The following is a 26,253-nucleotide window of genomic DNA, read 5'->3' on the forward strand; positions in this document are numbered from 1 at the left end:
ACACACACACACACACACACACACATATGGATCTATGGTTATTCTGGTTTTCTCCCGCGTAAGATACTTCCAATCTTATTCCAATTGCCTAGATACTTCCAATCTTACGCGGAGAAAACCCGAATAACCAAAGATCCACATACAAATACCCGAGAACCTCAGAAAACAAATATATATATATAATATATATATATATATATATATATATATATATATATATATATAATATATATATATATATATATATATATATATATATATATATATATATATATATATATATATATATATATATATATATATATAATATAATATAATATAATATAATATAATATAATATAATATAATATAATATTTTTATAGAGAGCATTTGCTGAGAAAACTCATAATCACCAAACCAAGGCTGAGCTGGAAGGAATTTACTTAGCCCTACAATCCAGGGAGTATTTATCAAGATTTGCAGGTTATAGTTATAGCCTTAGTACATTATAAGGATTTCCCTGAGCGCTTAGAGCCGTGTACAAATCTATCTCCCATTTCATCCTCACATCAATATTCCTTAGAGGTGAGTTGGGCTGAACGAGGGTGATTAGTCATTGCCTTTTTCTGGTGGGGGAATCAGACCCATGGGATGCAACAGGGTTTCTTATTAAGAGTCCACAAAGCTTTGCTTTCCCAGGCAATTATGAGTTGAAACTTCAAACTGAATGGGAAAAGTCAAACAGTATCATCAATGGGAAATCTTCAAATGGATTCAAGAGTCAAACCAATTGAACATGTCTGCACGGAGAGTCCTCAGTGTACTATCAGAATTTCAGTTCCTACGCAAGGAAATGGTTAAGTGAGCTGTCTCTGATTTGATGCCCCCCCTTTTTTGCCATTGTTGTTAAGCGAATCGTTGCCATTGTTATCACACAATGGTTAAGTGCATCTGGCTGCCCCCTTTGATTTTGCTTGTCCACAAGGTCAGAAATGGCCATCAAATGACCCCGGGATGCTGCAACCATTATAAATATATGCCTGTTGCCCCAGTTTTGATCCCATGACGGTGGGGAGGCTGGTTGTAAGTCTCTATTCTATGGAGTAGAGGAGAGGAGAATAGAATTAGAATAGAAAATAGAATAGAATAGAATTAGGAAAGAATAGAACAGAATAGAAAACAGAATAGAATATAGAATATAGAATATAGAATATAGAATATAGAATATAGAATATAGAATATAGAATATAGAATATAGAATATAGAATATAGGGAGTGGAATAGAATAGAATAGAATAGAATAGAATAGAATAGAATAGAATAGAATAGAATAGAATAGAATAGAATAGAATAGAATAGGGAAAGAATAGGGAAAGAATAGAGTAGAAAATATGGAATGGAATAGAAAATAGAGTAGAGTAGAGTAGAGTAGAGTAGAGTAGAATTAGGAAAGAATAGAATAGAATAGAATAGAATAGAACAGAACAGAACAGAATAGAATAGAATAGAATAGAATAGAATAGAATAGAATAGAATAGAATAGAATAGAATGAAATTAGGAAAGAATAAATAGAATAGAATAGAGTTCTTTATTGGCCAAGTGTGATTGGACACACAAGGAATTTGTCTTGGTGCAAATACTCTCAGTATAGAATAGAATGAAATTAGGAAAGAATGAATAGAATTAGAATTAGAATTAGAATAGACTAGAATAGCAGAGTTGGAAGGGATCTTATAGGTCTTCTAGTCAACCCCCTACCCAATCATTTATATGTCTTCCTATGTCTGAATGGGCACTGAACAAATACTTGTGAGGTGAGAACTACCTGTACAATGATTTTTAGCCTGTTAACCTGGCAACAGCTTTTCTCCACTCACTCACCTCCTTGCTGGGAGTTGCTATGTGTGCAGCGACTCATCCAAAGTGTTCCAGACGGCCCGTCTATTGCAGATTGATGAAAAGGCTATATTGAAAACAACAAGTGCCACAGTGCATTTAAATAACTACTCCCCCCCCACATACACACATTTTTTCCTATCCACCAAAGCAATGCTTATTATTACACTTGTTATCTGATGATTGTTCAATTACTATTGGGTAATTAGTTCCCTTCTGCCTTTCATTGTGACATACATTAATTTTCCTGTTACGTTGAAGCAGTGACCTACATTATCCAAGCTGCAGAAAAGTCAATTATGCTGCCTATGATTTTTCAAGTGGCGTTTAGCAAATGGGCTTTTGTGTATTATCCCAGCCCATCTGCTGGCTGACTGTCACAAGCAGGGCTCCTCTGTTTGGGGATCATGTTTGGCATTTTGGGTTGGCCTGAGGAGGCCACTTAACAGAATCACAGAACAGAATAACGGAGTTGGAAGGGACCTTGGAGGTCTTCTAATCCAACCCCACTGCTCAAGCGACTGTCAGTGACGGTCCAATTTATTCTTTAAAACTTCCAGTGTTGGAGCACCCATAACTTCTGAAGGCAAGTCATTCCATTGGTTGCTTGTCCTCACTGCTAGGAATTTTTTCCTTAGTTCTGGGTTGCTTTTCTCCATGGTTAGTTTCCATCTGTTCTGACCCAAACCTGGTTCCAAGAGAGCAAACATAAGACAAAGGCAGCAGCACAACCTTTTAACGTTTCATCTGTGAATCCTGTTTCTTTGCAGATAAAAGGCTGCTTCCAACTAATTAGCTCCGACAAGAAAGAGCCTTGCCAAGTTTTGGCAAGGCTGCCAAAAAACAACAGATAAGAAACAGTTTACAAGAGTCTTCAAATACCAACTGTAATGTCCACGAGGCTGAGTTTCAAAACGTCTTTGCTTCCTGCAAAGAACATTTGCTTCACAGCTGGCTTTTATCTTCTTGAAGGAGGGGCCATTACCTTGCAGCCTTACTCCTGAGTTGCCCATGCTGTTGCAGCTGCTCTTTCCTGCAAGCAATCCTGTGCACACGTGCACTTGGCACAGGCTCCTCGGGAACCTCCTCATCGCTGCTGCCAGCCCCCACAATCTCTGAAGGCAGCAGTCCACTCCCTAATGGTCCTGGCCCCTCATCTGAGTCCTCGGTCTCCTCAGCCATCTGCACCTGCTGCTGGCTAACCACAACACCATCCATTGTCTTACCTTCTGGTGCTTTGGACAATAGGTTGACCCCCTCTTCTTTGTGGCAGCCTCTCAAATATTGGAACACTGCTATCATGTCACCCCTACTCCTTCTTTTCATTAAACTAGACATATCCAATTCCAGCAATCATTCTTTGTATGTTTTAGCCTCCAGCCCCCTAATCATCTTTGTTGCTCTTCTCTGCACTCTTTCCAGAGTCTCAACATCTTTTGTATAATATGGTGACCAAAACTGGATGTAGTATTCTAAGTATAGTCTTACCAAGGCGTGATAATGTGGTACCTACAGCACATGATAGCAATAGCATTATATACCACTTCACAGTGGTTTTACGCCCTCTCTAAGTGGTTTACAGAGTCAGCCGATTTGCCCCCAACAATCTGGGTCCTCATTTTACCCACCTCGGAAGGATGGAAGGCTGAGTCAACCTTGAGCCTGGTGAGATTTGAACTGCAAATTGCAGGCAGCCAGCAGTCAGCAGAAGTAGCCTGCAGTACTACACTCTAACCACTGTGCCACAGAGGCTCAACATGGGGCAATTACATTAACCCAGGTCAATGCTTGCACACAGGAATTAGATTAACTGACTGCTATGTAAGCTACAGTACTGGCTGATCAAAACCCAGTTTTGATACATGTACATGCACAAGTATGTACACAAACATGCACACACACACACACACCAAACATAACACTCCTAAGGAAAAATAGTACACTACTCTTAAAAAAATAGGGCAAATGTAACTGTGTTTTAAAATCAGGCTTAGATGTATGTATGTATTCAATTTATATATCCACCCAATCTCACAATACAGACATTCTAGGTGCGTACAAGGATTAAAGCCTAAACATATTATAAATAACAACCAGAACCAACATACATTGCTTGGGAGAAATACGGAGTTTTATCCTGCCACAAAAAAGGGGGGGGAGGAGGCGGGTTATTGATTTGTTGTTTATTTAATATATTTATGAACAGTCTTGTTGGTTAATAGGCACTGGAGATAATATATGAAATCAAGTAAAACAGTAATAAAATTCAAATCAACACAATAGTGGGGTAGGTGGCGAGATGGATGTTATTACCGCTGCAAAAATAATATTGGAAAACAGAACGCAAGCATAGGAAAGGGAGACGTGAAACCCCTTTTAAATGGAAATGGGACTATAGAGTAGTGTTGTCTCAACCTTGAAAACTGTAAGTTGGGTGGACTTCAACTCCCAGAATTCAATTCTCTCTCTGTGTGTGTATGTATGTGTGTGTGTGTGTGTGTGTGTGTGTGTGTGTCATCTGGGTGTTTAATTTGCTTAACAATACAGATTACATTTTTAATCTCCACCCCTTTATTTCCAACCACTGGTAAAATAAATTCCACATTTGATAATAATCTGTATCTTCTTTCGTTTAATTTTCAAGTCCATCTATCCCTTTCTGCACAATGCAGTATCTTCCTAATTATCTCTTCATCTTGCGATGTTTCTTCATTTTTCCAATATTGTGTGAATGTAATCCTCGCTGCTGTTAAGACATACAATGTGAAATATATACTTTGCTTATCAAGTTTTTTCTGGTGTTATACCTAATAAGAACAGTTCATCTACATGTTTCCCTATCATCTTTTCTAACCACCTGTGTAACTTTGCCCATTTTTTTCCCCTTTAACACAAGTCCACCACATATGATAAAATGTGCCCGTTTTTTGGTTACATTTCCAAAATTTGCTGGACATATTTTTAAACACTGGAGGCTTATTCTATTCCAAATTGTGGTCATAAGTTGCGAAGTACCCTTAATTCCTGGTAGGGAAAGCGGGAACAAGTAAATAGGGTAGTTGTGTTGAGCCTGACAAATGACTTCATGAATGTTTCTGAACAGTTTTCTTGGTGACAATATCAAAGTGGTTTGCCGCTGACTTCTTCCAGAGATAGTTATTTTGTATTGTTTTGTCTTTTTGATTCGACTCCTTACTCTAGCCTACAGTTTTTGAATTCACTGGGGAATCTGCCATCAAAAGGAATTGTAGTAACCCTTGCATAACCACCTTTCTTTTCTTTTTGTAATTTTATTTATAGTTTTTTTTCTTTAACATTCATAAGTGCTTGGTGAACAATGAATTGTTTGGGTCAATGTATATAATGTATATTATACACAATACTAATAACAATAACAACAATGCTATTTAGATGTGCATATAAATAATCTTTCAACTTCTAACATTTACGTATACATTATAATTATAATGTATTCTATTATATCTCAGTATGCATAATGCTATTTTCCCAATTTCTACTTTCTACCTCTATTTTCTAACCCTTAATAAAGCAGTTACCATATTAAGAAGTATTCTATATCTAACCATCATCTCTTGTTCTTTTTAGTATTTCAAACTACCTTTATTTTCAACCTGGCCTCCTGAGGCAATGAAATATAGAACAGGACAGTTATAATGACACATCAATGACAGGTTACAGGTAGTCCTTGGCTAACAACTACAGTTGGGATCAGAATTTCCTTGGCTAGGCAAGGCCGTTGTTAAGGAAGTCGTACCTGATTTGGGCCACCGTTCTTAAGTGAATCATTGCAGTTCTTAAGTGAATAACACAGTTATGAAACAAGACCGTATTCCTTCATTGACTGTTTGCCAGAAGCCAGTTGAGGTAATAAATGAGGATCACATAAGCCGAGGACACTGGAACTGTCGTAAATACAGGTCCATAGCGAAGCGTCCAAATTTTGATCAGGTCAGGATTGTGAGTCACTTTTCTTAGTGTTGTAGTTTTGAATAGTCACTAAACAAACAATTGTAAAGTGAAGTCTACTAGTGTGTGAAAAAAAAAATACTGTTCCTTCAGTTTCTTGGCTCATGACTTTCAGATAGAAGAATAGAATATAGAATATGGAATATGGAATATGGAATATAGAATATAGACAGTAGACTGTAGAATATAGAATATGGAATATACTGTAGAATATAGAATATAGACTGTAGACTGTAGAATATAGAATATGGAATATAGAATATAGAGAGTAGACTGTAGAATATAGAATATGGAATATGGAAAATGGAATATGGAATATAGAATATAGAGAGTAGACTGTAGACTGTAGAATATGGAATATACTATAGAATATAGAATATAGACAGTAGACTGTAGAATATAGAATATGGAATATAGAATATAGACAGTAGACTGTAGAATATAGAATATAGAATATGGAATATGGAATATGGAATATGGAATATGGACTGTAGACTGTAGAATATAGAATATGGAACATAGAATATGGACTATAGACTATAGACAGTAGACTATAGACTATAGACTATAGAATATGGAATATAGAATATAGACAGTAGACTGTAGACTGTAGTGTAGAATATAGAACATGGAACATGGAACATAGAACATAGAATATGGAATATGGAATATGGAATATGGAATATGGAATATGGAATATGGAATATGGAACATGGAATATAGAATATATATACTGTAGACTGTAGACTGTAGAATATGGAATATGGAATATAGAATATAGACAGTAGACTGTAGAATATGGAATATGGAATATGGAACATAGAATATGGAATATGGAATATGGAACATAGAATATAGAATATAGACTGTAGACTGTAGAATATAGAACATGGAACATGGAACATGGAACATAGAATATGGAATATGGAATATGGAATATAGACAGTAGACTGGAGACTGTAAACTGTAGATTGTAGAATATGGAATATGGAATATAGAACATAGAATATAGAATGTAGACTGTAGAATATAGAATATAGAATATAGAATATAGAATATGAATAGAAGTGTTGGAAGGGACCTTGGAAGTCTTCTAGTTCAACCCCTTGTTCAGACAGGAAACCCTATACCATTTCAGATAAATGATTGTCCAACATCTTCTTAAAAACTTCCAGTGTTGGAGCATTTATAACTTTTGAATTGGAGGCAAGTCATTCAACTGATTAATTGTGCTCACTGTCAGGAAATTCTTCCTTAGTTCTAGGTTGCTTCTCTCCTTGATTGGTTTCCATCCGTTGCTTCTTGTCCTGCCTCCAGGTGCTTTGGAGAATAGCTTGGCTCCCTCTTCTTTGTGAGGCAGTCTCTCAGATACTGGAATCTTGCTATCATGTCACCCCAGTCCTTCTTTTCTCTAGACTCTCCAAACTTGTAAGAAGCAGAACCTTACTCGCAGAGTTATAATCTTTATTTCTAAGGGTAGGTGGACAGAGAGAAATTCTGCTCTTTTAGACATTTGTGTGCTAGAGCTCAGCCTTCACCAGTGGTCTTCTTAGTTACGATGGCTGAGATTTATTATTATTCAGCCAGATCTAAAACCTTTCTATGCCTCCTAAGATGGAAGGGAGGCTAATATTAAAGTAAGTTTAAAATATTGTAGCTCATTGAAGGCCACTGAATAAAATTGAGCTATGCGAGGAATTGATCATCTAGCATTAAGGCTTTTCTCTGGAATAAAAGGTCCATCAATCATACAAATTCCAATCATCCATCTAAAAATGTCGTGCAATCTACTCTTTTGAGCTCCTAAATCCACCCATTTGGCACCCTGTCTCAACCTTTGCGCTGGGTTGCAACTGTGACAGTAACCAAATGCACTCATCACAAGGAAGTAACTGTCAAGCAGGAGAGGGTTGTTTTATAGCTACAGGACTCCAAGAGTAGATTGTCATTGGATTTTGTGACAGGGCCTTAGATGAGTGCAGATGCTTAAATTCTTGCCTGCTCTCCCCTGGAAGGGATTTTGCCATCATTAGTACAGATGCTCTCTACGTCATTAATCAGAGCTGGGCTTGTGCTGATATGGCTTAGAAAGAACAATCTGTCAGGGGGGCCACTCCTCCTCCTCCCTTTTCACCCTACTTCCTCCTCCCTTCTTCTTCCTCCTTTCTCCCTCCTCCTCCCTTCTTCTTCTCCTTTGTCCTCATCCTTTCTTCTTCCTCCTCCTCCTCCTTCCTTCCTTCTCCCTTCTCCTCCTCCCTTTTCCCTTCTCCCTTCTTCTCTTCCTCCTCCCTTCTTCTTCTTCCTCCTCCTATTTCCTTCTTCCTCTCTCCTCCTTTCTTCTTCCTTCTTCTCCTCCCTTTTCTCTCCTCCCTTATTCTCTTCCTCCTTCCTTCTTCCTCCTCCCTTCTTCTTCTTCCTCCTACTCCTTTTCCTCCCTCTACAAAGGATTAAAGCCACCGATTTAATTTGGATGGGGAACTGGGAGACAAAATCTCTAGCCCTTCCCTGAACTGGTGTCACACAAGGGGTCAAAGACCAAGTGAGGGATAAAGATAATAAAAAATGGAAAGCAATTCCATTTTAAACTTCCATCGCTAAAGGGGATTGCAGGCAGACTGCAGAGGCAATATACGAGGAGAAATATATTCCTGGTCCCTGGTTTATTGGAACGCTGTTTTTGGTTCCTTAATGATGGTAAATCAATGGTCTAGAAAATGCAGTGCTTTCCCTATTAACCAGATGAGTGCACAAATTCTACCCAACACACCTCAAAACTTAAGATTTCTCCTAGACCAAATCAACAAAGATCTTCTTACACTTCACCTCAGACTCAGCAACAAGATTCACCCCTTACTTTGGGACAAACCAAACAACTCGCTGTCTGGAGAGCCGAAACACAGACCACCCTCAAGACAGACACACACACCAACAAACTCAGAAAACTACAACAATGCCAGAAACCAACTCCCCCCTCACAGCCACACATGAAACAAACAGTGCACAACATCTCAGACAAGATCCTCACTGAAGCCGAAACCAAGGTCCTTTCAAAAGGATTCAACTTTGCTGTTGCTCCCAAACACATCCCCACAGAAACCATCATATGCGGAGTTGAAACCAGCCTGACCAAAACCAACCCTGATGAGGCTAATAGAATCAGACTCGAAATCACCAACATCCTCTGCACTAGCAAACCACCCAAAAGCAACTTATCCAAAGAAGAACAAACTGCACTACGTAACCTGAAAGAAGACACCAGCATAATAATCCTACCAGCAGACAAGGGCAACGCAACAGTGGTTATGAACACATCTGACTACCAAACCAAGTTAACCAACCTACTCCTAGACCCCACATACAAACCCCTAAAGACAGACCCCACCACCTACCTAGAAAAAACCACCAGATCCAAAATAAAAGCCTCCCCATCAGTGAAGAAATCCAGCAAAGAATCATACCCAGAGAGAAATCATCCAGATGCCCTAAGCTTTATGGTCTCCCCAAGATACACAAAGAAGGAACTCCACTTAGACCAATAGTCAGCTCCATAGGCTCACCTCTACAAAACCTAGCCAAATTTCTGCCAAACAACTACAGCCCTATGCAGAATCCATCAACTCACATGTAAGAAACTCATTCCAGTTCATCGAGATCATAAAGAAACAAAACTTACAACCCAGCGACCTACTAGTTAGCTTCGATGTCATATCCCTCTTCACCCAAGTGCCAATAAAAGAAGCCTTGACAGCCATCCAAAACAAATACAACCCCCAAGCACATCCTAGATCTGACCAACCACTGTCTATCCAATACATACTTCACCTACAATGGACAAAAATACAAACAAATAGAAGGAGCACCCATGGGATCACCCCTCTCACCTGTCATCGCAAAACCTCTACATGGAACACTTTGAAACACAAGCTCTAGAAAAATATGATCACAAACCCAAACTCTGGCTCAGATACGTAGATGACACCTTCATAATCTGGCCACACGGGAAAGAAAAACTGAACAACTTCCTCACACACCTCAACAGCCTACACCCCAAAATACAATTCACCATGGAAACAGAAGCTAACAATCAACTTCCTTCCTAGATGTCTTGGTATACAAAAACCCAATGGCTCCCTAGGACACACCATCTACCAAAAGAAAACACATACAAACCGCTATCTACACGCACTCTCACACCACCACCCAGCACAGATCAATTCCGTAGCTGAGACACTCATCTCCAGAACAAAATGCTTAGCTGATGAACAACACCTAAAAACCGAACTAAACACTCTCACCAACGTACTAACAGCCAATGGATTTCAAAGAAAGAAGATCACCCACCTAATCCAAAAAGAAACCCCAACCAAAATCCAAGACAGAGAACAAGAGAACGGCAAAGCCCTCCTCCCATATATAAAAGGCACTACAGACAAAATCAGCAAGATCCTCCAAAAACACAACATTAAAACAGCATTCTGCACAAACAGAAAAATATCCACCATCCTAAGAAACCCTAAAGACAAAATCGAGGTTAGAAAACCAAGGAGTATATGAAATCCCCTGCACTGCCTGCCTCACCACATACATTGGACAAACTAACAGAAGAATAAGTGCACGCGTTGAAGAACATAAGAACTCAATCAAAAAGAAGAACCAACCTCTTCCCTGGTCCAACACCTCAAAGCCACAGGACATGAGATTGACCTTAAAAATACCAGAACTATCGCCAAAACTGAACACCACAGCAGCAGAATAATCAGAGAAGCCATAGAGATAGAAAACGCCCACACAGCATGAATAAAAGAGATGACACCTCCCGCTTACCAGCCATTTGGAAACCCGCCCTCATGAACAGACAGTACCCAACATGATAAATGACACCAGACCCACACCCATGAGGGCCACACAAGATGCCACCACCACACTTCCACGTAAAAATCAGACTCACACCCACACAGAAGATGAGACACGACCACAGACCAGAAGCCGCACTGCAGCTGCATCACTACCCACTTCAAACTCCTCTGAACCATACATGAAGCGAACTGACCCCACCATGAAGATGTGGCACCACCACGAACTCGAAGCCAAACGAACACAGACCCAGACCCCAAACTCAAAGCCATATTAAAAACCCAAAATGCTACATCACAGCCACCCGCTCAGGACATCACATCAGAAAACTCAAGAAATTACACCTCAAGAACTCAAGAAGTCACAACACAGCAAATGATCCAGGATATCACAGCACAAAACCAAAGATACCACAGCAATAAATCTCACAAGGTCATCACACAACCCATTACCCAAGCTGTTACTACACAGGAGGCTAATGGAAAAGAGATCAAAACACAAACGACCCAGGAGATTACAACGCAAGACCCAGGATACCACAACAAAAGAACTCACAAGCCCATCACACAACCCATTACCCAAGCCGTTAAAACACAAGAGGCTAACGACCCAGGAGATGACAGCACAAGATCCAGGATATCTCTACAACAAAAGGCCATTACACAGCCCATTATACCAACATCAACTCCATCAACCAATCAAGAGGCTGCAGCACAGCCAACCAGCCCAGCACACCATCCCCCACCACTTGTATATATAGAGAGATGGCAGCTCCGGTCACACACTGCTTGCACTGGCACTAAGCCGAAAGCACCAGCCTGAAGATGGCGAGTGGGACCTCGCCAAACGTTGCCTAGATACTTTGAATCTTACGCGGGAGAAAACCCGAATAACCAAAGATCCGTATATATATATATATATATATATATATATATATATATATATATATATATATATATATATATATATATATATATATATATATTTCTGAATAGCACCTTAACTCATGGTCCTGATCCTTTGTGCCTGACCATGCCAGAATCGCGTCCCGCGTTTTCTTTCTGGGTTCCTGGTCACCCATCCAAAGTTACAATTCAAATGAATGAGATGGCAGAGCGGACTTCTTCCTAGAGAGACGCCTCTCTTTCATTTAGCAGTGTTTCTTCTTTCTCAGGTGCCTCCAGACAACCCAGCATCAGCAGTGGTGGGATTCAATTTTTTTTACTACCAATTCTGTTGGCGTGGCTTGGTGGGCATGGCAGGGGAAGGATACTGCAAAATCCCCATTCTCTCCCCCACCCCACTAACCTGCTTTCCAGCTCCGTTCTCCTGTGCAGGGCAACAGAAGAAGACCCAGCCAATCAGCTGGGACTTGGGAGGTGGATAATAGATGGGGGCCAGGCCAACCAGAGGTGGTATTTGCCGTTTCTCCAAACTACTCAAAATTTCCGTTATCGGTTCTCCAGAACTGGTCAGAACCTGCTGAATATCATTTCTGAGCACCAGTGCTTTAAAGGGAATAAATAGTGCAAAACCACAGCTCTCGGTTTCGCCATTCAATCAGCTTCCTTTCCCTTCCTTGATCTCTGAGTAGAGCTCAAATCCATTGTAGATATTTGTGAATTCAGGGCATGCTTGTTAATTAACCACTCCACAACATGGCACTACAGGGTATGGCAAAATGAACCTGTCATTCAGATTCAACTTTTAGTCTGGCCTCCAATTTGCAGGGGTGGTGGGGGAGAGAGAGAGAGATGTAAAAAAATAAAATCGAAGCAGGAATGAAATCAGATTCTCTATCTACACCTGTGTGTCTCAACCTCCAGGCTTCATAAATGGGTGGTTGCCATGGCTACCATGTATTCAGACGAACCAGCGTTAAGTGTCATTCACACTGTGGAACCCATTTGGGAAGGCAAAAGTGTCATTTGATCAGCAGATTTCTCTAAACCGAAAAAGGGGGCAAAAAATCCGTGCTCACTTCAAAGAGAAATGGTCAGGAAAGAAGATAATTAAAATGCCCAGGATGGCATGCTAAATTGGCTAGATGCCACTCTGAAAGGAACTTTGTTCATGCAACTTGGCAGATAGGCACGTCTGGTCTTCAGTTTTATGAAGATGTAAGCCCAGAGTCAAGAGTTAGAATGAACACCAGAATGATTCTTTATCGTCAGACTGATTCATTTGGCCTAGGGAAGAAAACAAATCAAGAGGACCTCTATATTTCAAAGTTCTTGCATCCGGATAAGATAACCTTAAGCAGAAACTACTATGCTGCTACTAACACGGGAGGGGACTCACAGCAGTTCTTTTTCTCTCAAACACACACACACACACACACACACCGCACACACGCTACCAGATTTAATAGCTGATCTACAAACAGGAAGGCCCAATTTTGAATTTTCATAAACTGATTGATTGCTTAATTGCTTAATTCATTGATTCATTCACTCATTGATTGATTGATTGATTGATTGATTCGTTCATTCATTCCATCAATTTCTATAGCCCCCCAACTCAACTGAGTGACTCTGAAAATTTAGGATTCTAAATTGAATTACAATTTGAATTCTAATTGTACATTTTTCAGGGGTGCCTTGAATTGGCTCATTTATTGGGACCACAATGTATCTATCGTTACCTGTAGACCCTTTGGAGGTATGGGACTTTTCTACATGTTTCTGTTATCTTTGACCAGATCGCAAAACCACAAATGTTTGAGAAATCCAGTTCAAGGGTTCAAGGTCTTCTGATAGCTAGAGATATGTTATTCTCTTAAAGATCCTAGTTAATCCAGGAACAGACACCTTGTTTCTCTCCAATGGAGACACCTCAGATCTACTTCCCCAGCCAGTTCAACCACAGATGCTCAGTGGATTGAGCTTAGTTGAAATGGAAAATACCTCTAGTTTAAACAAATTCATGGCAGAACAGAAATCCATTACTGGCGATTTGCCATGATAGCTTTTATGGCGCCGTGAAGTTCATACCTCTAAATTATCACTCTCTGCAGAGGAACGGGTAGAGAATAGTTATCGCTTTTAAGCTCTTTTATGATCTTCTCTTAGATGTCTAATTTGAGCCATTGTGGCAGATCCAGCAAGGTTCTTTCTACCACTTTTTCTTCAATATGAGCTTTCCATTTGATTTCTTTACTTTACAGATTAACAGAGTTGGAAGGGACCTTGTAGGTCATCTACTCCACCCCCCACCCCCCTGCCCAAGCAGACCCCTACACCATTTTTGACAGATGGCAGTCCAGTCTCTTCTTGAAAGCTTCCAGGAATGAAGCTCCCACAACTTCTGAAGGCAACTTCTGTTCCATTGGTTGATTGATCTCACTGTCAGAAAATTTCTTCATATTTCCAGGTTGAATTTCTCCTTGTTCAGTTTCCATCCATTATTCCTTGGCCTTCAGGTGCCTGAGAAAATAGCTTGACCCCTTCCTCCTCTCTGTGGCAGCCCCTCAAATATCGGAAGACTGCTATCATGTCTCCCCTGGTCCTTCTCTTCCCTAGACTAGCCAGGCCCAGTTCCTGTAAGCGTTCGTCGTATGTTTTAGCCTCCAAACCCTAATCATCCTGGTTGCTCTTCTGATTTCTGATTATAATAGACTGGGAATCTATCTGTAGGGAAGCATTCTTTAAATATCCCCATATAGCATCTGGTACAATCTATGGCAACATATTCCAACTGCTAAGCATATGGTCCATCCCAATATACACCTAAAGCAGGTTACCAATGGTGTGCCAAGGACTGGGTGTCCAATAGCAGTGGCCCCTGGGACTGGCACTAAGAACTAGCTCCACGGAGAGAGGTTGTTCCATGGACCAGGGAGGGTATGTGTCAGTGATCCAGAAAAACAAACTCCAACACCAAAACTCTGAGACAGGCATTTTCTCAGAAGTTCCATTTTATTAAAGTTGCCATACTGGCACATCTGGGAAAACCCGAATCTGAGAATTCCAGGTTTTCCTCCAATAATTAAAAATCCCAAAATTCATCCCCTGCACCCACCACTCCATCACGTGCTCCAATCACCATCCGTTCCAACTGAAGACATCCCTTAAGCACTCCTCACCCAGGTGCAGGAATAACACGACCTTGACTGTAAAGAAGAATGCTATTATGTCTAACTCTTCAAAAAAAAAAAAAACCAACCCTCCCAATTTCCCAGGCACAGGAATGTGGCAGCGCGGAAGCTTCTGGTGCTAATATGGCTTCCAAAGCGGACAGTGTGGTTTTGCATGCTGCCTGCATCCTGCAAATGGGGCTTCACTTGTTTGTGCGGTCCAGTTTCCAGCTTGCTGTGACCCAGTGCCAGTCCACAGATCCGTGGTTGGGGACTCCTGTCCAACAGGACCAAATACAGCCAAGAGAGGGAAGGAGGAGATTTTTTTTTTAAAAAAAGTAATAAATTCTTTATTAACTGCCTCAATCAGAGATGAAAGGTGTAGATTTCATTTCTCTCCAAAGAGAATCTATTGCCTTTGTTGTTATATATTCATTTGCATTATTGCTTTATGAGAAAATGCAACACCTCTGCTGTCCCTGGAGTAATGAATACTATGAATTGTTTGATATGATATTTTACTTGAAGGGCTGGCTCTCAAAAGAACCCTAGAAAGCCCTATGAATGAAAGATGTGTGTGTCTAAACAGCATCATCTCTGTAATTCCATCAAAGATTCTTAGATTTGTTTCCCAGGGTTGCCTCCGAGCACACTTTTTAAAGAGGCCACTTTCCAACAGCATGTGAAGAGCTGTAGGCCAGTGAAAGAGTAACTGTGGAGAGAGATGCGGTTGTAACTCATCTGGAGTGTGCCATATTCAGGATATTTGGGGTAAACACATTTATATTTCAGTCGTGCTAAGAAATTTGAGAGACCTTAGCTTGAAAAAAAAGGGCCACCATGGGAGAACACAACCAAGGTCTCTCTCCCCTCCTTTTTTCCTCTCTCTCTCTTCTCTCTCTCTGTCTCTCTGTTTCTCTCTCTGTGTGTCTCTGTCTGTCAGTCAGTCAGTTTGTCTGTCTGTCTGTCTCTGTCGCTCTGTTTCTGTCTCTCTCTGTCTGTCTCTCTCTGTCTCTATGCCTCTCTCTGTGTATGTCTCTCTGTCTCTGTCTCTCCCCCTTCTTCCCTTTTCATTCAACAAGCTGAGATGTAGAACAGATTAAGAAAATGAATAGAACAGAATTAACCTATGATACCCCTTACAAGGCATGGTGATGTCCACTAACTAGCATGAACTTAAAAGGGATTAGATACATTCATGGAAGACAGGTCTCTGGAGGGCTATTAATCTTGAGGAGTCGAGTTACCTTCCATCAAGCACAACATTCCTGTAAGTAGCTCTTGTAGGAGAACAATGGTGAAGGGGCAGTATTGATTACTGATTAAATATTGGACAGCTATTTATCCAGAATGCAATAAAGTCTCCAGCCCTAGGCAAGAGATTGGACCAGAAGACCTCCAAGGTCCATTCCAGCCCTATGACTCTATGATTGTATGTTCCTACCTCCTGTTTGAAAACACTCAGAAGCTTGGCCATCGTGAGAAACAAGACATTGAACCAAGACAGGCCTTCTTCTGATCCCACAGGACTTTTGATAGGTTCTTCTATTTGGACTGAAGTTCTCCGGGGTGGCTTAGTCAGCAACTGATCTGAAGCCAGGGAGACAATGTCAACTACCAACTCTACATCAAGCTGTTCAAGCCATCGGCTGGTGAAATAAGACACAAAACTCCAAGTCTGAAAGGAAGGGTAGGATTTTGCCGACCTGTAGTTAAGAAAAAAAAAAAAGAGTTCATGCAAACAAGCTTTCAAGAATGGTCCCAGATGGCCTACACTGGTCAATTCAAAGAATTGGATGGGATCCAAGAAGCCAAGTACAAACCAAAGACAGATAAAAGCATGAGTCACTGAACATGCATTCAAGCCCTCTTATACAAAAGGGAAATTTCACTGCAATGGATTTCTAGAGAGACAACAGATTCCAAGGGGCTGAGAACACTTTTATTCAGACATCACCAACCTTCATTCTACTGTCCTTCAAGTAGCAAAGGAAAACAGCAGAGTTTGACCTATGGTTAAGGTTGAGTGGAAATGTTCTCCCTGCAGAAATCTCCAGTGTTTTCTTCTCTTGCAAAGAGGCCTTCTGCTTTTCTGTTTCATTCTCAAGATACTTGAGTATTTTCTTTTCTTTTTTTAAAGTTTTATTAATTTTTGACTATTGCATTAAATTAGTGCTTAATAAACATTGCGTTGTCTGGGTTATTTTGTTTGCTTAACAATACAAATTATCTTCCTTATCTTTACCCCCTTTTTCCAACCATTGATAAGACAAATTCCATGTTTGATAGCATCCTGTATCTTCTTTCTGTTTGATCTTCAATGTAAGTCCATCCATTTGTGTATAGTCCAGTATCTTCTTAATTATGTCTTCATCTAGTGGTACTTCTTCATTTTTTCCAGTGCTGCGCAAATACAGTCCTCCCTGCTGTTAATATTAAATATAAGATACTTGAGTATTTTCTGAGCTTGGTGATTAGAAGTAGTAGAGAATGGTAATGTGATGACCCAGGGTATGGCACAAAGGTAACTCAGCCAGAGAATAAGTATGGGTCCCTTTATTAACTCCAACTTTGCCCCCAATGGTCCAGGTACCTTCCAATCTGGAAAAAAAAAACTCTCCCATGAACCTGCAACAGCCTTTGGCTGCAGATATTCCAGTCCAAACATTGTAAACAGAAAACTTAAAATTATAAATCCAACAAGGCAAGATAAGGTGATAAATCTGGCAGGGCAAGATAAGGAGTTCCAGGAGTGAAGTAACTAAGCAGTAAATCAAACCAGTTGGGAGAATGCTAGGAATTCAGATAACAACAAGCCAACATTACATAAACTCAACTTTTGTTCCTGACAAATGCCCCTCCCAACTGCCTCTCCTTTAAACTCCATCCCCAGGGATGCCTTGTGAAGGGAATCAGGGCCCTTTCCTCTCTCGTAAGCCACGCAACCCATGTTGCTCTCTTCTCTGATCTTCCCTGCATGCCCTAGGATGAAGAGGGGGAGTTTGGTCTTCCTCTGAACCCCTTGTTCTACTTCTTCCCTGCTCTGTCCAGCCTGACTTTGCCCTTACCCAGTTTCCTCCACAGCCAAAGAAGCCACTCTCCTGCTCCCTGATGGCTGTTTGTGTTCCTCCTCGGATTCAGACTCCGACGGGGGCGTGAAGGTAGTTTGGGGGGGGGATGTATTTTTCGATCACTTTGAAGCATCCTTGCATTTCCCCACTCTGAAAAAGACCCATGGACTGATTTCTCTTTTTGTGTTCTTCCCACGGAATTCAGTAGAAGGGTGGAAAGCCATGGAGGTGGGAAATGGGATATTTGTACACCAGCCAGGCTTTGGTTATCTCACCACTAGGCGAGTGCAAGACCACACTCACCCACAAAAAATGTCTCCCTGATATTCTCCTTTTCTTTGGAGAGAATTTGCTTTCTTTAAAATGAGTGAGAATTGATTTTTTTTTAATAATACAGCTTTTTTTTTTTCATATGGCATTAACCCAGCTCTAAGTTTGCTGTTTCCCTGCTAAACACCAAACTTTTTCCCATCACGTATTTTCCAATAGTAAGATGTTATTGGCTGTGGTGGCCCCTTTGCTCAGAAGTTTTCATTAACATTCTAGCCAGAATTTTTAACGGATGCCATTAATTGCCTTATTAAGACCTCAAGGTTGGAGGAACTCAACTCTTGCCCAGCTGTGCCAGATGCAGGTGCCAAGACTAGAAGTTCAGGGTCAAGAAAGACTTCAAAATTGCACACATAATTAGGATGAGATCTAGTCTTATCTAAAGGATCCTGTTCATTTATTTCTGCGGTGCTCTCTGAGCTTGGTTGTTTTCTTGCAGATGTTTCATTATCCAACTAAGTAACGTCATCATCAGCCTCCTAGCACTGATGATGGTACCTCGTTGGGTAATGAAACATCTGCAAGAAAATACCCAAACTCAGAGAGTACCAAGAGCCTCACAGTTCGAACCTGAGCTATAAATAGTCCTCTGACTGGTACAATTTATTTCTTTATGTACAGTACATTCCTATTCTGTAGTAGAGAGCATGTTTTGACCCAATGCCCTTGATCACTTATGATGGATTTAAATGAATGCCTGCATAATCATACTCAAGAAAATGTTGCAAAATCACCTGCCTCCCCTCCCTTTTTTGCTCACAAATGGGTGTTTATTGCACCATAGCCTATATTGTTCTTTGCCAAGAACCTTCAAGAAAAGATTTGGCTACAGTGCCAAGGTTTCCCCAAGAGGCTTGAGTACACTCTTAAAGTCTAAATGGACAATTAAGACCTGCAGGACATTGATTTCAAGACAGGCTTTATATTCTGCAAACTCATATTGATTTTGCAGCAATTAAAGAACACATTCGGATTCCACCAATCAACACCAGCAATCAAAATGCTTCTAACATTAAACTGAGCATTAATTGTATAACTGCAGCTATTTTCTTGGCCTGTTTATTGATATTATCTCTTCTAGAAGTATACCTTCGTTGTAAATATCTCATCTAGCTATTGTGAGAGGAGGGGTAAAGAGTAGGGCACAAAACTATGTTCTTCGCTATTATTTCCTTCCTTCCTTCCTTCCTCCCTCCCATTTTTTCTCCGTCCCATTTTTTTCCTTCCTTCCTTTCTCCCATTTTTCCTCCCTTCCATTTTCTTTTCTTTTCTTTCCTCCCTCCCTCCCTCCCTCCCATTTTCCTCCCTTCCATTTTCTTTTCTTTCTTTCCTTCCTTTCTTCCTCCCTCCCTCCCATTTTTCCTCCCTCCCATTTTTCCTCCCTTCCATTTTCTTTTCTTTTCCTTCCTTCCTCCATTCCTTCCATTTTTCCTCCCTTCCATTTTTTCTTCTTTCCTTTTTCCCATTTTCCTCCCTTCCATTTTCTTTTCTTTCCTTCCTCCCTCCCTCCCTCCCTCCCTCCCTCCCATTTTTCCTCCCTCCATTTTCTTTCCTTTCCTTTCCTCCCTCCCTTTCTTTTTCCTCCCTTTCTTTTTCCTTCCTTCCTTCCTTCCTTCCTTCCTTCCTTCCTTCCTTCCTTCCTTCCTTCCTCCCTCCCTCCCTCCCTCCCTCCCTCCCTCCCTCCCTCCCTCCTCTCTTCCTCCATCTCTGCTTTTCTTCCCAGAAAACAGCAAGAAAACATTCAGGATGTTTATCTTATCTGAATGTTTAAGTTCCCTGACCAAGAAAATCCCAATTTCACCAGCAATTCTATACTACAAAACGCCCATAGACTCTTAGGCAATGTAGCTCTATCTTAGCTGTTGACGTTCTGGTTCCTAAGGCACATTTTTGCTGGACTTTAGCATAAGAGCCAGTTTGCTCTAGATCCTGCCCTAGAAATCAGTTGACAGAGAGTTCTAGTCCTGCCCTAGGCATGAAAGCCTGCTGGGTGATTTTGGAGCCAATCACTTGTAGACTCTGAGTTATGGTCCTATCTCAGGCACAAAAGCTGACTTGGTAACTTTGAGCCAGTCACACTCTCTCTCTCAACTCAACCTACAAAGTTCTGTTGTGTGGAAAAAGAGGAAGTCATTGGAGAAATTATTGAAAGTTGACATTGTTCATTGGGTTCTGCCCTTGAAAACCGACAATTTCCTTCCTCTCAACCTTAAGTATCTTCTTATTATCTCGGAATACAGGAAAACAGACTACTTCTCTTAATGAATTATTCACCTCTTCTCCTGTCCATTCCTTAATTTCCCCCAAATAGGAAGTTGTGGAGAGGAATTTTATAACTGGAGGCCCTGAAATATATATTTTAAATCAGTCAACATCAGAAATGCAGGCAGGACAATTGGATGGACGGTTTGTGGGGTCCTCGGAGCTCTCTGAACTGGGTGGTTTGTTTTTTTGCAGACATTTCACTACTCAACTATGTAATATCATCAGTGCGAGAAGAGAGTGGGGTTTGCTCTCTGTTTATGCACACATGACTTGTCCCATTAGGGTTCCAGGAGTGTTTTTGGTGGTTCCATAATTCAGCTATTGTTTCCTGTTTCACTCTTGGTTGTTTGCTCTATAGTATTGTTACTTTTTATTGAGTGTTCTGGCAAATTTAGAACTTCAAAAGGTCCAGGAACTAAAGAAGAGAGAGAACAAGCCTTAAGCCAGTTCTTTTGCATTTTCATTCCTATTTTTATTTTTTTTAAAAAACAAAGGCTTTCATTATTGTTCAATCAAGCCTGGCTTTCCATGGCTATAAAAAATGATGAACACAGAGGCACTTTTTAAATTTCAAAACAACAATGTCATGTTATTTAAGCATCAGGAAGAGCAGCTGGGCAAATGGAAAGAGAAAGCATCTTGGCAAGGGAACTCCTCATATAAATTTTTTTTTTAACTGAACAAAGATAGGTTAGTCAGTAGCCAGGCATCGTTCTGCTGAGTTGCTTGAAAAGAGAGTTGGAACCATAACAAGCATTCATTATTCATGTAGTTTTGAGCACCTCAGCATTTGCTGAAGGAAATGTCTTTTGCATAGAAATGCCACTGACTGTTGGGATGATCCAGCTTGCATGAAGTTATATCCCTCCTGCAATTTTGAAGGCATAAGCAGGCATCCCCCCTTCTCCTTCCACCCCAGATTTTATTCCAAGACTCAACCAATCAGAGATTGCTTTGTAAAAGAGATGATGTCATGACAGATGATGTCAACTCGGCATGGGTAATCACCACATCAATCACCAAAGATAAGTGAATGCAAAATACATGAATATGGAAGTTGTTTTCACATTTTTCTCCCTGCTTTGCAAGCGAGACTCCTTTGCAAGCCTTCTCCACTTCTTCATTCCCATTTCATCATCCTTCAGTCAAGAAGAAATTTTGGTGAAGTCTCCAATGTAAGGTTTTATTTTTATTTTAAGGCTCCTTTTGACTCTAATTCTGAACCAAATGGAGGGATATTTGCTTATGTCTAATTTTGCTCCAACTTTGGAGCACTAAAGTTCAGTCCAAATGATTGATGATTTTCAGGAATCCTTTCTTACTACATCCCAGCTTTTTTTTTTTTTTCACTTTCTGGTGCTGAATAATATGATTGTTTGGGTTATTGTGAGGTTGTTTTATTAATGGCTGATGGTAGGATCACATCAAATACACAGCTGTAATATCAGCCTCCTCCTAATGTGGTTCTTAGGAGGGGATCATGGATAGGACTTTTTAGATAGAAGGAAGGAACAAGATAGACACGAGGGCTATAAAATCAAAATAGTTGCGGAACAGAAATCTTTTCATTAGATCCAATCTTCCAAGTGTTCCTGTTTCTGTTTGAAAAGAAAAGAAAAATCCTGATGATCATTTGATACCATCTTAATTTAAAGTTATTAGTAGCTCCTTGATATGGCCAAAATAGTCTTTCTTTCTTTCTTTCTTTCTTTCTTTCTTTCTTTCTTTCTTTCTTTCTTTCTTTCTTTCTTTCTTTCTTTCTTTCTTTCTTTCTTTCTTTCTTTCTTTCTTTCTTTCTTTCTTTCTTTCTTTCTATTAAGACAATTCTTCAAAGTATTTATCAGCAAAAAAAACATTTATCCCAATGTCACTTAGATTTTAAACTTTTGTCTTAGATTTAGCACCACAAAGGTAGATTCCAAAGTGTAAAATTGATGTAAGACCCAGCGGGTTCTGCATAGTACTAGGTAAATAATATACATGCATACATACATACATGTCCTTGGAAAAGACTCAAGTGGATAAAAGTGCCAAATCTAGTGTAAACATCTGGCTGACTGTGCAACCAGCCATAATAAATAGAAATAGAATGACTGTGGCCAAAGAAAACAAAGAGAGTGCCAATAGTAATAGGTGCCTTGGGTGTAATCCCCAAACACCTGGAGCACCACTTGAAAACCCCTGACATTGACAAATTCAAGACCAGTCAATTGCAAAAGGCAGCTTTACTCAGAACAGCTTACATTCTGTGATGGCACCACCAAACTATACCATCTACCCATCCCACATCCTTGGATAGGACAGGAAAGGTAGATAAACATGCCAAATCCAGTGTAAACATTTGGCTGACTGTTCAACCAGTCGTAATAAATAGAAATAGAATAACTGTGGCCAAAAAAAAAAAAAAAAAAAGCAGAGAGTACCAATAGCAATGGGTGCCTTGGGTGCAATCCCCAAACATCTGGAACACCCCTTAAAAACCATCGGCCAAATCCAGTATAGACATCTGGCTGACTGTGTAACCACCCATCATAATAATATGTTGGTGGAAGAAGAAGAACAGCAAATTTCTCTGGAGAATAATCACTGCTTGAGACATGCTGCCCTACATTGGAATAATGCAAATATAAAGCCATCAAAGTTTAATATATTCTCAGCATCTTGAGCCTCTGTCAGCAATCACTGATGGCATTTCATAATCTCATTGTTAATGATTTAGCATCATTGGTAAGACACTCCTGTGGCATAACTAAGCACAACTCAATTTTAATTTTCACTAAGGTAATTCCCCCTTGACTAAATTGTGCTCCTATTTTCTGGGGGTCCTCTCTGTCAAGGACTCAAGATTTTCATTTTGACTTGTCACCCTGCTGGCTTTTATGCCTAAGGTGGGACTAGAACTTATCAGTTTCCTGGTTTCTCGCCTGATGGCCTTGACCAGACAAAATTTGGCTGATGTTATGCAACTCTTGCCTGTTTGTTTACTTTAGGGCTCCATGTCTGTTTGAAACTCAAATATCTTAATCCTAAACGGGTGGTGCAAACGCAGCCAGAGAATCTTCAAGAGAATGGAGCTATAGGGAGGTTTTGATGTTGAGTAGATAAGAAAGGAACAAAATCAAAACAAACTTAAAGAGTGTAAAAAGGTAAAGGTAAAGGTTCCCCTCGCACATACATGCTAGTCGTTTTGGGCTCTGGGGGCGGTGCTCATCTCCATTACAAAGCCAAAGAGCCAGTGCTGTCCGATGACGTCTCCGTGGTCATGTGGCCGGCAGGACTAAACACCTTTGAAGACACAGAGAGCTGTTACCTTCCCACCAAAGGTATTTTTTTTCTACTTGCATTTTTTACATCCTTTCGAACTGCTAGGTTGGCAGAAGCTGGGACAAGTCATGGGAGCTCACTCCATTATGCAGCGCTAGGGATTCGAACCGCCGACCTGCTGACCTTTCTGATCGACAAGCTCAGTGTCTTAGCCACTGAACCACTGCATCCCCAGTGAAAAAAGTGTAGCCCAGGTCATTTCACTGGTCATGTCCCCACAAAGACTGTGACAGGTGTAGTATGTCATCAGACAGCTGATAAACCTTCATTTTTATTTCACAGCTCGGCACAGATCTCAAAGTTCTTACAAAAAAAGGCATAAACGGCAGCAATTGAGTGGAGAAGTGTCACCAGCAGAGACGAGTTCCTCCTCTTTAACTATGACAATGGCCGATCGTCTCCTTGCAGTGTTTCAAAACGGGATAGCAAGAGTGTACTTTCCTCTGTCTCAGATATTGAGCGCAATTCTGGACACCAAACTTTAAGAAAGGAAACCAGAAGGGGTTCAGAGAAGGACAAGGAAGATCATCAAGGGACTAGAAGCTAAGTCCCATGAAAAGAGACGGGAGGAACAGGATTTAGTTCACTTTGAGGAGATTTGGGAGTGAAAATGGATAGTTTTGAAATGCATAAATGGATATCACAACAATACAACAATACAAGAGCACACAATATGTACAAACTCAAGGTTAATTGCACCAAACTTGATTGCAGGAAATACAACTTCAGCAACAGAGGGGTCAATGTCTGGAATCCTCTACCTGACTCTGTGGTTTCTTCCCCAAACCCCAAAAACTTTAACCTTAGACTGTCTACTATTGACCTCACCCCTTTCCTAAGAGGTCTGTAGGGGGCGTGCATAAGCGCACCAACGTGCCTACCGTCCCTGTCCTATTGTTTCTTTTTTATTTGTATCCATTTCATGTATTCATAACTATGTTTATACTTATACCTGTTGTCTAATACTTGCTTGACAAATAAATATATAAATAAAAATAAATACAAGGTCGAGATTTGTTCAGAGTGCAGGATGTGGAACAATGGGTTGTTAAATTCTGATAGAATTTTAGAAAAAAAAAAAGTAAGAATAAGAGCAAATCAGTAGCAGAATCTACCTAAATTAGATGAAGTCTCCTTGACAAAATCCAAGGCTAAAGGGTCGTTCTGGCTGTTTTAGTTTAGATTCTTACAATGAGAAAAGCTTTATAACCCCAGGGTCTTAGTGCCCCCTCTTAATTCTTAATTCTATGATTCTATAATTTACGTTCAGCTGTAATCACCCTTCTATTCAGGAATTAAGCTTTTGAAGCATTGATTATTTCACAAAGTCTGACAAAAGCCAGCAGAAACTAGTATGGAAGGACAATATCTATTTTGCATAACTTTATTCATTTTGATGTGGAACAGATGAACATGCAAATCTATGTTGCTACAAAGAACAGAGTTAGGTTTTTGAACTGTCAAATGTCTATCTTGGACTGCCTCCCAAGAAAAAGACTCTATTATTCCTCATTAAATCAAACCTTGCTTGTGTGGGTGTTTTTTTTTTTTTTTTAAATGTGGTATGAACTTCAAGCAATAAGGTAAACAATTTGCTTTTGGGTAAAATATGTAATTCAATAAGGAAAATATTCTGGCAGCTCTGCAAGGAGAGGAAAAAGATGCGGGGAAAAGATACGAAGCAAAGTTGGATGGCACAACTTCAGATCTGAAATCCTACCTGGCTTGTAGGTTTCTTGGCTCTCTCTACTCCAGCTCCTGTTTCTGAAAAAAAACCCAGAACCCTGAAATCTGGATTTCTTCTCCATGCTTGTTATGTTCGCTGGCCATTTTTGGATAATCTCACCCTTAAAAAAAAAATCTGTCTAGAAATGAAAGAGAAGAGCAAAACCTTTTGTAAGATCTCAGATACAAAAAGTGGTGAGATGAGTTTGAGAGCTAGTCAAAATGGACGTCTAATGAATAGAATAACAGCTTTGGAAGAGACCTTTGAGAGAATTCCTCGTAGTGGAATTAGTACAGTGGTAATCTTTGTCCTTTAGTATTTGGCGCTAACAGATTTATTTATGCCTTAATTTATGAAGGCAACTCTGAGCGGCTTAGACTGCATTAATGCAGCAATAAGATTAAAATAGGTTATAGAACAACCTGACTAGCCATAATAACATAATCCCCAATGATGTCCAAGCATCAGTTCTTCCAGAGCAATCAACATTTACAAGCTCCTCAGGGAATTCTCCTGGAAGAGGCAGGTTTTAATCACCTTCTGGAATGCTTGTAAGGATGAGCTTCTTTTATCTCAGGTGGTGTCAAATTTGATTTCATTGAGGGCCGCATCAGGGTTGTGTTTGACCTCTGGGGGGGGGCATGGCTGGGGGAGCATGGCCAGCTCAATGTCACTCTTGTGGGGGGCACCTGTGGTAGCCAAGTGCTAAGTCCTTCAGACTCTCCCTCCTTCTCATTATAATCT

General features: G+C 40.3%; 1 long non-coding RNA gene across 1 annotated transcript; it reads right to left on the minus strand.

Annotated features, from left to right (window-relative positions):
* Positions 1-4,425: 4,425 nt before the first annotated feature.
* LOC148130054 (uncharacterized) lies at positions 4,426-25,811 on the minus strand. Its single transcript, XR_015750328.1, has 2 exons — positions 25,504-25,811; positions 4,426-4,623 (listed from the first exon to the last, which is right to left on the minus strand). It is a non-coding gene; the product is annotated as an uncharacterized LOC148130054 (long non-coding RNA).
* Positions 25,812-26,253: the final 442 nt, after the last annotated feature.

This window comes from Notechis scutatus, chromosome 7, assembly GCF_049901735.1.
Source record: "Notechis scutatus isolate UNSWTSFEM ecotype Mainland chromosome 7, rNotScu1.2, whole genome shotgun sequence".
Classification (NCBI taxonomy): Eukaryota; Metazoa; Chordata; class Lepidosauria; order Squamata; family Elapidae; genus Notechis; species Notechis scutatus.